The sequence below is a fragment of the Sinohyriopsis cumingii genome, chromosome 3 (assembly GCF_028554795.1).
Source record: "Sinohyriopsis cumingii isolate HCF-2022 chromosome 3, ASM2855479v2, whole genome shotgun sequence".
NCBI lineage: Eukaryota > Metazoa > Mollusca > Bivalvia > Unionida > Unionidae > Sinohyriopsis > Sinohyriopsis cumingii.
This window is the reverse complement of record NC_142963.1, coordinates 149,606,848-149,621,269: the sequence shown is the minus strand read 5'-3', so window position 1 is coordinate 149,621,269 and position 14,422 is coordinate 149,606,848.

Genomic DNA, 14,422 nt, shown 5'->3' with positions numbered 1-14,422 from the left:
AATGGCCACTCTTGTCATCTCGCTTGTGGGGTGTCCAAATCGCTTAAAGTATCCAGAACACTCACCCGCTCCAAGAAAACATCCTGGATAACACGCAACCATATCAACTGATATTATATCATTATAATTATACTTGGTATTCCATAATCCGCCATGTCCGTATTCACAACAACTTGATTGTACGTCCTCAAGAAGTTCAAACCGTGTTGGCTTCCACGAATTTTTCTCTCTGGCAGCGTGGGTTGCAACTGACGGAACCGTAAAACAATTCGTCAATATTCTCTGCTGAAAACTTCAGCGCAAGATTTTTCATTTCCTCGTGGAGAGAATCTTTACGATATATTTCACCGTTAGGTCGTACAAATTGATCATATTTTTCATCATCTGAACTTTTAAATAACCACACTGACACAGGATCGTTTTTACCCATCTCATTAATGATATCAAACATATTTCTCCCAGAGCTGTCCGGCGGGTAAAATCTTACAGTTCGATCTCGCGGAAACACTTACTGCGCTAGTCCAAGCATGAGCGTTATGATCAATGATATTTATCGGAGCTTCCTTCGATTTATATTTCGATTCGTATAACACTTCCCCTGTTGTCGTTGCTACGGTTATTGGAGATTTTAGTATTTTTTCTAACACAGCAACATCTTTTATTGTAGCTCCGGTATCCTTGACTGAATCAGCACATTTGTTTATTTTTTCACGTCGCTGATCAGTCAGACCATTTCCACGTTTCGCATTTGTAAAATGTTCTGTTACTCGTTCGGCTACACAATTCAGCCTTGACTTTGTCAAGGATGAAAATCTCATTGGTGCAAGATCATTGATGTTGGTTTTATCATTTAGCCGAGAAATTCCATAAATAACCGCGGTCACAAGATATCCTCGAGCGTAATACGGTTTATCAATACCAGTCAGTGTTTCTGGCTTGGAATTATTACTTAACACAGCAGTTTTTCCATTAGCAAGGACAGGGTCTTTCTAAAACGGATAATCCACCTAGCGGAATCTGCTAGCACAATAAATTTTATTCTGAAAAAATATTTCTGATTATTGAGGTAATCGATAATCGTTTTCGCCTGTGTATCGTTCATTATAGCATCAATGCATCGTTGACACCTTTGTCCTTGACAGAGTCAAGGCATACAATGTTAAATGTCCACCAAGTGTGAGATGCCCCATCATCACGAAATTCTTTTTTAGCATCCCTAATAATATTAATCAGATCAGTTGTTGTTGTTGTTGTAGGGTTTAACGCCATTTTTCAGCACACGATAGGCTATACATGGCGGCCAGTATTAATGGTGGAGGAAGAACCCGGGAAAACCCCAGAAAGAACCACCGACCCACGAGAAGCTACTGGCAAGCTTTCTCACATACCCACATTGGCCGAATCCTAGACTCGAACCCACGCAGACAGAGGTGAGATGGCAATGATCCGTAACGGAGAGCGCTTTAGACCACTCGGTAAGCAGATCAGTCAGAGCTCGTCTCCGCAAGTCAGGGGTTAGTCTGTCATGATCGAATCTGGAAGTTTTCCAGGGCTTGATCTTGAATAATCTCTTGAATTCGTTCATATTATATTTCAGACAAACATTTAAATAAAAAATATTATATATACAATGTCTCAAACAAGAAATAAATGCAAATGGTTTATGGTAGGATCTGCAACTCCTTGTAATAGAATTCTGCGGACAACATTCGCAAAGTGTAAAGAGAGGCAGTTTAGGATCAATACCATGTCTGCGCTGTGGTGTCGGAGTTAGAGGGAAAACAAAGTTAAGCGCACAAGGTGGTGGTAAAAGATACAGGGAACTCAAAAGATATTATGATAAAAAATAATGATCCTGTCCCTGACAGAGTCTGGGTTATAAAACGTGTAGAGGATTGTCTAATTAAGTTTTCAGACAAATTATAATTTAGAGAAAATAATATTATATATAAATGGAGCAAAAAGAATTTGTCCCACATCCCATAATCAAGAATTATGAAGCATTTCGTGATGGTGCAATCAGACATTGTCAGCGGAAATTCTGGTTATCTAAGGTTCAATGTTGGGAATAAAAGAGGGTATTATAATCATAGGTTCGTATTCGGTTTATCACGGAGAGATCAAAGATGGTCTTGTGATCGACCATATTGACGGAAATAACCTTAATAATAATTTATCTAACCTTCAGGCTATACACAGAGTGAGAATTCTGCACGTGGGAATACTGGTCGGTTTAAGAGCATTAGAAAGAGAGCGATTAAATGTGCCAATATTGAAATCGGCAAAGAGATAATATTTCAGTCAATAAACGTGGCTGGCAAATATTTTGGCATTCACCCGTCTTCAGTCCAATATGTTGCAAATAAAAAATCCAAATCATCGTTTTCATACCGGCTTGGAAACTGGATTTCATTTTCTTATTCTTAATAGTGTTAGATACAGATAACGGAGATAACTCTGCCCCGATTGTGTAAAAAAATGATAGAGTACTCTCCGCTGACTTCCAGAAGATTTCACTATACATGTCATTTCCTATTTTATAGGTCTAGAAAACAAATAAATTTTAAAAGTAGAACTAAATTCAAGTTGTATTATTTTTCCTTTGCAATCCAAACGTAACTTTGAAATATATGGTTCCGTGGCGAACCGTCTATTGTATACACACTACAAGGCACAGTGTGAAGAAGGTAAACAATTCTCTGTGTTACCTGTAAGGTTAACACGGAAGTAAAAATATCCAATTACTCCCCCTTGATTTTATCAAGGATAAAATAAGGATAAAATCAAGGACTGTCAACACGGGCAGGTGCAATCGTTTATTTAAGATGAATAATATTTTTTTGTCACAGACAATTTACTTGTTTTACTGAATCCGTCTGGTTTTCTGGGTTATCTATATTTTTTCTACGATTATATTTAAGAAGAAACGAAATACGAAACAGCAAAAAGCCACGCCCATCGCGTGAGCTATCTTTGAACTTCAAAGTATCAGTCAGCTTATATATTATAGAGTCCGTATTATTTATTGGGGTTTTTCGAAACTCAACAACGAACACACCTTCCCCCCATGTCACCACGTGGTGGTTCTATTTTGCACCCCCTCCGGTTGATTTTGTGGGGGGTGAAGTGTAGTTGAGAAGTACATGTTGTGCTGTCCTTAATTAAGATTTATATGTGTAAACCCTCTGAACTTGCTAGAATGCGGTGGCAAGCTAGGAGTTCACATGGGGTTGAACTGTCTTTAATTAGGATTGATATATGCCCTCTGAACTTGCTAAAATGCAGTGGCAAGCTAGGAGTTATGATGGCTGTTTTCAGCGTAAAAAACACACCATTCTGGACTTGCTACGATGTCATATGGCAAACTAGGATTTGATATAATCGTGTACTTCTTTTTTCTTTTAAATATATATATTTAGTATGTATAAATAATGAATTAAGAAAATATCAATGATGTAATTTCTGCTATTAAAAAATTAGAACACGACGGTATAAATATATCCGATGAATTAATCCTGAAAAAATATTTCTGAGTTTGAAACACTGCAAGAGCGATGGGGGCGGGGAGCATACGTGTCAATTACTGGCTATAATAGAAGAAGAATGAATAAAAGAATTTTTTTTATTGTCTCGTTCAATCGAAAAAATTAGATCAAAATTATCTCGTGAATATGAAGCAAAAAAGACAATTGATACTCGTGTGAGGCAACTAAGAACAATTATGTCAGATCGTGAAACGATCGAAAATGAAAGTTAGACTCCCTTGATGAAATCAAGGATTTAATCAATGATAAAATCAAGTACGCTAAAATGAAAGTGAAAGTAGTATGTCAGGTTTTCAGTAAAAAATAAATTTCTGATTACACTGACAGATTTCAGTAAAATATTATATTTTTTTTTTGTTTTTCACTTAAATCTGGTCTGAGTATTTGTCAATCTGCCTGTTGACGTATCCCTGATTTTTTCCTTGATTTTATCAAAGAGGGAGCAACGGAGAATTTTAATTTTTTTTGTGATGTTTTTTTCTTGATTGAAAATCTGTGAAAATCGTAGATTTTTAGGATTTCACAAGTAAATTTATATTTACAGTTGCATTTCTCAAATCTAGAAAATGCCCGGATTGGTCTGTTAGTTTGAAATTTATCCTTGATAACAGTGGATTATGACATCGTAGATAGACCGGGTTGATGGGTTCGTGTACGATCAGATATCCGGTTGGTCCTTTTGGTGTGAATGAGTAAAGAATATATCCTTGCTGCGTAAGAATATATCCTGGCTGCGCTTGATTTGATATTGTTGTGTCCGTGCTGTGACTTCCATCAATCACATCACACACAAGATTGACCGCGACCACCGAAGTTATATTTACAATTTCGAGAGATACATGTCGTCCTTGTCCTTGTGGATCATTATTATATCGGAGAATAGTTGTTTTTCTCCATCGTTCAAGTATTTCAGGAAAATATTTATCAATGATATCATTGGTGGATTTTCTTAACTCGGTTGCGTTATGCCCGGGAAATTAAGAATTTGGTAGATCAGCTTCTGTTATCGAATACGCGTTTAAAAACTGTTGTTTATAGCGATTTATGTTGTCGGTGTAATCAGTTGTTGCCTGTATTACTCGCTGGTTAATATATTCCATGTCGGATACAAGCTCATTTAATATTTCTGCTTGTCTTTTGATTTCGCTGCGTGATCTTGCTATATGAAAAAGATGTTCTTGGAAACTTTGCCGTAGTCGCTCTCGTTGTATTTTATGTTCTTAATTAATGATTTTAAAATATTCAATAATTTGATGTAGGTGAATAGCCATGCTTGCACTTCTTCCTCTGTTATCACGTTCATAAATAAAATACCAAGTTACACTGTCTTTATCAATGAGGCTAAAATTACTACCCAACGTTGCATTTTTTATAGCAAGTAAATGATTTCTGTATGATAGGGTAATTTCGTGGTATGATTGTTTGTCCGTTGTATAATCAGACTTTTTTGGTTCAGGTGGCGGCGGAGGCGTCAGTGGTGGAATTTCAGGACGTCCTAACACTGTTCTGATCGATGATTGGTATATATCCACGGCGTAATCGGGAGAGTTTATCTCGATTGCGGAAGACAGCGTTGGTTTGTGAGTTGTTATTGCTATTTTGAATTCTTTTCTTGTGATATTTGTTATTCTACGCTGCAATTCCTCATTGATTTCTTCGATTTGATAGCTCCCGGTTGGTATTCCAACAACATTCCAATCGGGAGTACCATCTGGTTTATTTTTATTTGCATACACAAACGAATTATTTGCTGGCAATCCACCAAATGAATTTGATCTGATATTTGGCCAGCTATGGTATACTCGCAACTGTGCTAACGCGATTTCCTTTACTGGAATCGCAGTTGGAAAATTAGTACTGAATCAGGCTTGGTTGAGCTTATTGTTATCATCGTGGTTTTCGGCGGAGTTGTATTTGCGGCTATTTGCTGAAGTAGTTCTCTCATTATTTATTTTTTCTTCTTTCAAATGGCTGTATATCTCAACCATTAACGCGAATTCGGAATCTGATATTTTTTCATCATTGAGTCTTGATGATATCAGTGACGATAATTTAGAATATGCTGCTGTGGCTGTGTTTAATCGTGTAACATAATCGTGCAATTTTATGCTCGTGCACGTGGATATCTTTTTCGCCATTATATTAAAAACACCCGCAAGTGCCGCTGATGATGAAACGCATATTGTTACTGCTACTGCAGTTGTTACTGGCGTTAGTGCTGGTAATACTACCCCGGTGGACGCAACAAACGCAGATACCGAGTATACTGCAACATCAATGACAGCTGCACGCCGTTTGTATTTTTTTACTTTTAACGTATACTGGTCAATGATGATTTTTTAACGCTGATTGCCATTCACGTACTGGATCGTATCTATATTGTTGGACGGTTGACGCTGCCATTATTATTTTACACAGTAACCACATTGATTTAAATGATCAACGGAGGTGTTTCAGCTACAAATTCTAGACACCACCAGTAAGACGTTGAGGATAATTTCTTATCAGCTGCTTCCAGTATAAATGTTTCTTCGTTTCCGCTTTTTAAAATGATAGACACAACTCCAGAAAACTTATCAGTTGAATGACGCCATGTATACGTTGTAAATATCTCAAATTTTGCAGCACTGAACACAGACAGCCTGTACACACCAGTGACTATTGCGGTATAGTTGATAGTATTATTTTGCTTTGACCATGTTGCGAATCTAGATGATACCGTGTATACGATGTTGGTAATATGCCCCGGAGTAACTTCTGGTGGAATTTTAATCAGACTCATTTTGTTACCAATCTCAGGAATTCCACTTACGACATCTTCGAGTGTTTTTTTTAATAGTATCCAATGTTTTTTTTTTATATCAGAGAGTTTTGCGTCAGCGGTGAGCGGAGTACCAAAGAATTCCTCTGCGGTTTCATTAATTTTTCTAAAGTTTCTACGGAGATTTGTAATCGCGCTTACGTGAACATCATACTCGGCCCGCAACGTGGATAATTTAGTGTCTACGGTGTTGTAGTTAACGTCAACATATTTTTTTGTCGCGGCATCTTCGTCGGATGCTGGATCTCTTAACACTGCTATTTTATTTCCGTTTATGTTAAGTTCACCTGTCATTGTGTCACCTGTATTTTTTAAACGATTAGCAACTCTCTGCATGATTTCATCTCTGATAGTTATAAACGATATACTTGAGTCTCTGACTTTTCCGCTGTCAGTAAACACAGGGATGTTATCCGTGACCGCACCGAGTATTCGTAGAACTATGTCATTCCATTTGACATTGCTGGTTTTTAGCTTGCCATATCGATCCTGAAAAATAACAACCTCATCTAGGTCTATCCCAGACAAGTTTAAAAGATTATCGATTTTATCTTTGGTCGCATATTTTGATAAATCAATATCATCGCGTTTCTTACCCTTTACTTACTGAGAGATCTTCCGTAAATATCAACCATTATTATCTTTAAGGGTTGTTTAAAATGTTAAATTTTGTTGCGGTATACTCGTGCATGACTTTGTGAGGTGGTTTGGTTGATCTCCATAACGCGTCAAGTACATTAATAAATTTCACGGCCACATATTAGTGGATCGGTTAATGTTTGTGTTGGTAGCTTTGAGTACCAAACTGGAGTGCTTTGCGATGAAGTGCTTTGCACTGGAGTACTTCGTACTGGAGTGCTTTGCACTCTGCCGGCATATTTTAGAAATTCAACTGGAGGTGCTAACCCATAAGAATCGAAATAAACAATTCCACGTGGATCAATCGCGTAAGCAACCTAATGAGTTCCTGGACCATCGCTATTATCAAGATTAATAATCCCTGTTTCGCTGGTATTCGGTTGGCTCGGTAACTGATCTCGCATAAAAGCACCTCTGAATTTTTTAATATTTAATTGTTTAGCAGCATGGAGTAAATCAAAATTTGACATCGGTGCGAGACGCGCTGCGTCTGTTCTCAAAACCGTTTGGGGTACCATGATGGTGGAGTACCTGGAAGTCTTAGACCCGCTCCCTTTCTTTATATCCCTTCCCAGTTGCGTTTTTAATGCCATTCCAGCAGCGGTTCCAACACCGCCTAACACAGCTGCTTTCGCGACAGCTGGGGCCGCAGCAGCGATCAATACTGGTATTGCTGCGAGAAGTGGAAATATACCGCCTGCTTTAATCATGTCTTTGATGGCACTCGGAGAAAGATGAAGTTGAACTCCGGTTTTTGCTTTTAGTGCTTTATTGAAGTGTTTAATTTGAGTTTTTGTTGACGATAGTTTATTTGGACCACCATTAGAAATCTGATCTTGTTTTAACGATATATTAACTCCGCATTGGTTTGCTTTTTTCGATTGTAATTTTTTCACCTGACCTGGAGTCAGAGCGACATTAACGTGACTATATGACATTTGTATAATTAATGCGATTGATCTAACTTTCTACATGTTTTCCACTGGTGCATCAACGACTTTCATTCGACCACTACCACCTTCAAGTAACATTGCTTTGTCACTGAGTATAACCGCGATTACTCTGTAAGGACGATAAACAACTGGCGGACCAGCCGCGAGAACTGGCAGTTTACCAACACGTTCTTGAAAATGTATATCAACGACAGATTGCTTGGATAAATCAAGATGCTCCAGCGGAAAGGAATAAATCGGACACAGCGCTGTAGAATCTAACTGTGATATTTGCAAACCCGTATCTATATTTAGATTACTCGCCAGGAATGTCATCAAACGATGATATGCTTGTGCCACATGATTATGTGTGAAACTTAATGATATATCTTCGGATGGTTCTTGTTGTCCGTTTATTCTCAACGAAACCTCGGTAACGTCGAGGTTGTCAAATATCATATGTGAACGTTCCTGACTATTTAACCGATTATTATTTTGCAGCGCAATAAAAATATGTCGTGGCGCAGAAACGCCTTGTTGTGATGCTATATGCCAAGTAAATATATCTCTGACACTACTTTGGATGGTGTCTGTGGTTACTATAAACCATGATAACAATGATTTACCACCTTGATTCATTAAAGACAATTATTTTTGTTCTTCTGTGAATGATGGAGTTAATACCGGCATCCACAGTGAGAGTTTTGTTATATTTACTTTACCAGCATCAGCAACACCAGCACCTCGCCAGATTACATCATTATCATCACTTTTTCTTACGAGCACAACTGTGTGTCTAGCTCCAAAAATGACCTTTCTAGCATCTCTGCAAAATCCGAAGATGTGAGAAAGTGGAATCGCACACGAAAAGCTTCTATTATCTCCTGACAACATTGCTCGGCGTGTTGCAAATTCTAAGTTGTAAGTCGCATTAACACTTCCTATAATATCCAAAAACATCAGCTGGTCTAGCTGCATGTTCGGAATCATCTGGTTGTGGATCAGATGCAGTATTTCGTGGTGTCCGTATTTTAGCATATTGAATATGATGAGCGTTGTCGGTAATATCTTTAGAAAACATCATTGATGGACCAGCTGATCTTGTGTAATCATCAGAATATCTTGCTAAACCAATTATTGTTGTAGCAACATCGACATCCTTCTGAATTAATTCAATATTTCTTCCAACAATCATATATGTGACGCTTTCAATCAATGCCATAATCCCGTTGTTGACAAAACCAACTGGAAAATTGGCAGCGTATGGCGTATTAGCCACAACATTTGTGACAAGTTCACCTTCTACTTCAATAAATGCCTCACAGGGTAAGAAATATTTACTTGTATCATGAACTTGAAGTACGATACGCCCCCGCTGATTTGGTTGGTTTGCATCATAGGAATAAATTGATAATCACGTACTGATTTATCCTTGGGGACCGGTTCATCTATGTCAAATGCTGTGTCGGATATGCGTTTAAACATTTTATTATAATTACCCATTTTCCAAATGTGACACGAAGTCCACCACCTGCTATCAAATTTGCAGTAATATTTCTTTGTATTTGTTCAGATCCTTGACCCATCAAGGCTGCTAGTTTTTTTATCTGAGGCTTGATTTATTATTTTACTGACGTCTGTAGGCATATTTTCAGTGCTTGGTAATTTTACTGGTGGTGATTTTCGTCTTATTAATCGTGCTAGTCTTTCTTTGATTGCCGAGAACACCTTACCAGCAACATCGACGATTGCACCAGGAGCTTTTTCACCAACAACATTAATAGCTTTCATCGATAATTGTTTTGCAAGAGGTCCCGCTTTTGGTGCTAACCTCGCAAATAACCCCTGAACAACATCACCAAGTCCATCTCCGAAACTTGCTCTGTACACTGGTAATCGTGAGTTTACTGCTCTGACCTGTACACGTCTATAATGTCTATTGTACATGACCATTTTATTTTACTTGTTATATATCTAACAAGTAATCACTATGATAATCATCAACGAGTTCATCAATAAGGCCCCGGTCAACACTGATATCCATGATACCGCCCTCAAATAATCGCCGACAACTATTAGTTGCTTCATTAATTATTTCTGGTTAGTTATTTCCGGCGTGTTTTCCTGTTATGAGAACCTCTAACCGTTGTACATCATCAAGAATATTATTAGGACAAACAAGACCACTTCCCAAACCACTTCCGGTTGCTCCTTTTTCTGTTGTTTCCTTGCTTTTCTTAAATAGTTTTAAGGGTGATCTTTCCACTTTTGCCTTTTTAAGTTCTGACATCAACTTTTGCTGCGGTGAAGAAAATTGTTGTTGTTCTATCTGTTGCTGCGATGGAGGAAGTTGATAAGAAGGTTCCTGCTGTTGTTCTGTTTGTTTCAGTGTCTCTCTATAAAGTCTCTGTACTTCTTCAAAAAGACTTCTGTATTCTAAATCATCATCTCTGGCTTGTTTTTGTTTTATATATGGGATATATCCATTTAATAAGATTATCATCGTTTACTTTTTCTTGACTGGGTTTTAAAATATTAGATTTATTAAATATACTAATTAATATTCTTTCAGGTAATTTTTCACTTTTAATATTTCTAATATCTTTGACAAAATCTTCCTTAAATTTGTTAATCAGTTTAATATTTTCTTTTACCGGTTTAGGTTCAGGCGCAAGTTCATTTTTCACGGCGGCGATTTCAGTACGAATTTTTCCATTACCTTCAAGTAATTCTTCGCCGACGGGTGGAGGTTGAGCTGCAGCTATTTTTTTAGCTTGTTCAGCGGTTTGTTTTAATACTGGAATAAGACATTCCTTCTCCTTCTCATCCTTAATATCTCCCCATATAGCTTTTTCAGTAACTTTTGTAATTGGTTTAAATAACTGTTCCGTGCCCTCTGCGTACTCAGCTTGTGCTTCCTGCCGCGCCTGTACTTTTTTTCTGAACTCGTCTCCGACAGGAATAAATTTTTTGATTGCTTCTAGTCGTTCTCGAGCTAATCTAGCTGTGTAGGATTCTGGATGTACCATATTATGATATAGTATAATGATTTAATTACAGCAGAAACGAGGGCGTGACCACAATGAAGCGTCCGGCGAGTAAATAAAATACACATAACAAAACAAACAGCGATAAAGTAACAAAATATACTAACCCCAAGAGGAACTCTTGGAGAGAAACTCTCGGTTGGTTTGGTGTTCGTGACCTTATTTTTTATTTTCGTATAAGGGTTTATTTCGGTATTTGGACACTTCTAAAAGTTGGTCTGTTCTCTCTCTCTCTCTGGCATTATTGATACTTATATTTTTTTACCCTCCGTATGAAGCTTTATTTTATTTTAAATTTTTGGTCTGTTCACCCCCTCTGCCTGTATGAATGATAAATGCACAATCGCTTATCGAATTCAAACGAAAAAGATCAAACAACTGAGAAATGGAGTTCCCACTTTGTATCAAACTAAAAAAAATATTTTATGTAACAATAGGAGAGCTAATTTCAGGAGGCAAATTGAATGGAATGAAAACAACATCTTGATTTACATTACTTACTAGATTTGTCTACTCCGCCAGTAAAACACCTTTTCTGAACATGTTGACTTCACATGAGGTAATAAAGATAATATAGCAAGAAACTTTGTACTAGTTTTAATATTAAAATCTTTACGGTAATCACTATATTTCTTTTCTCAATTCTGTCCTATCCCTATGTTCTTTTCATTGTCGTCCGAAGGAATTTTTTCTCAGGATGGGGTAACAGCCAAACTAAAGGGATATATATATATATATATATATATATATATATATATATATATATATATATATATACACTGCACAGTAGTTGTAAATAAAATGAAAAATAAAAATGGGTGAGGCAATGCCCACTCCGGTAGGCTTCCTTTTTCCTTTTTCCTCTTGTCTCCATCCTGATCCCTATTGTCTCAGCCCTTCTATTCTCAAATCCCTCAGTACAATAAATGAGAATGGTACATTATAGTAATTATGTCAGTTATCCTTTCCCTTTCTCTTCGGCTTTTTTTCTATTATTCATCTGCCCCCCCCACGCCTCGTTGTCCACATAGATGAAATATTACTGAAGGTCGGATCAAACCCCATAATGTGTATTGCTGAAGGTCGGATCAAACCTGACAATGTCTATTTGCCGAAAGTCCTATCATACCTCACAATGTCTATTTGCTGAGGTCTTATCAAAATTCATAATGTCTATTTGCTGAAGGTCGGATCAAACCTCACACTTTCTACTTTTACAAGTGCAATAAAAGTGTACTGTCTCGTAAAGAATCCGTGCGTAATTTTATTGAAGTTTACAAAGTTATTGAAAGTGAGGCCAAGGTTGAGGATGCACATATCTAAATTGAAACACTACATATTTACCATGCGTATTAAACGTCGTAGTTGATCGAAATTTGACTTCATACGATTTAAAACGTAAAAAGAAGTTTCATCTGGAAATAATATCAAGAATTATTAAAAATGCCCAAAGAATGTTCTAGTACATACTATCCACACCGATTAGCGACGGCCAGAGGTACACGATGAACAGTTTATATATTTTTTTTTTCTATTTCCAAAAAAGAATCAATATCTGCTGAGAATGTTCGATTATCAAGTGTTCTATGATCTTTTTCATTAAATATATTTCTATAACAACTAGGTTTTTGCTTAGCAGGTTGTGTTTCCGTGACCCGTGCGATTGCGGCTCTTTTTGTTCTCGCTCTATTTGTTGCTGCGGTGGAGTAAGTCGAAAAGAAGGTTCTTGCTGGGGAGGTTGTGGTTCTGATTGTTTTGGTAGCCTTGGTAGTTCTGTTTGTCATCTTCTAAATGCTGTAACAAATTTGTATTCGCCTAACATAATTAATGTAGTTTATATCGTTACTATCTACCTGATTAAGTCCTTGATGTACACAATACACCCAATTATACCATGTATTACGAATAACACCTTTAATATGTTTAGGGTTTAAAAATTTCTTCTTCGAGCATAACCTAACACAGCAAACGCAGATAAATTAACTATATTATTTTGACTTTTTATTTCCTGAACACCTTTATCAGTAACTTTTACCATAAATTTAACACCTTTTCTCCCCTTTGGTTATCCTCCCTTGTTTGTTCTATAGATTCTTTTATATCAGCCAATTTATCAAGTATTTCTTCACCTACAGGAGGAGGCTGAGCAGCAACTATTGCGGCTTAAAGTTTTTGTAAAAGTCTTTTTTGTTCCCTTATTATATTTAGCAGTCTGTTCTAACGTTGGACGAAGACTTTTAGCAACTGCTGCACCTTTTTCAGTAACCTTTGTAATGGGTTAAATAATTTTTCTGTGCCTTCAACTTGTGATTCTTGACTTTCTTGAAGTTTTCATCTAAGAGAATCATGAACAGGCAAAAACTTTATGATTGCTTCCAATCTATCTTGAGCTAATCTGGCAGTATAAGATTCAGCACCAGGTGCTATTATTGATATATAAATATTGATTTAGTTATAGAAACAAATTTAGAAAAACACAAACGACAAAAAAAGTAACAAAAAATCTAACCCCCAAGAGAGAGTCTGGGAGAGAAACTCTCGGTAAGTTAGTGACTTCGGTAATGACCTTAATTTTTTATTTTTTTCGTATGAGCTTTTAGTTTTCAAACTGACGTTTCAGCAGAAAGTATCCTCGCCCTCTGCAGCTTTATATATATATATATATATATATATATATATATATATATATATATATATATATATATATATATATATATATATATATATATATTTCGAGAATAATTATCTTCAAATAAAAACAAATAAAAAAATTGAGGATTCAAAAGAAAATTCCAGTCCCCCATCAGCCACTACAAACATACCGCTCCAACGAATGAAATGTTTGGTCCTTTATGTAACTCGTGTTAGGTATATTAAGTGAAGTGAATCACCTGTTGCAAGCAATATCAAAGAGTAAACCCAGAGGACCGGCGAGCGCATAGCAGGAGGTTAAACTGCTCTTTAAACAGTCTCAGCTATTCTCAGTGTCTTTAATCCTTATTTAAGTAAATGCCGCCATTTAAAATATCTTTTGATTTTTGGTTCAAAGTCAAAACGATTCTCGCACACCAATTCCACTTACCGTTTATAACTTCTAAGGTGACGGCCGATGCGTAATCAATGCCCTGACAACGGATTTATTTCAGTTCGGTCATGTCTCCACCAATAGCATTGACACTTTCTAAATTATTTATGCTTCCAGAAGAACAAGTTGTATAATATACAAAGTAAAATTCAAATTATCTTTGTAGGGAAACATATTCATGAGTAACGTATCTAAGAGTAACGTCTATACGAGATACATAAATAAAATGAATGTGGATAATCAATTACATATATGAGCATAAACATATACACGCATATGGAAAATATGCTTATACATATATGTACGCATCTAGATATACAGAAGGAAATACATAAAAAATAATTATTGAATAC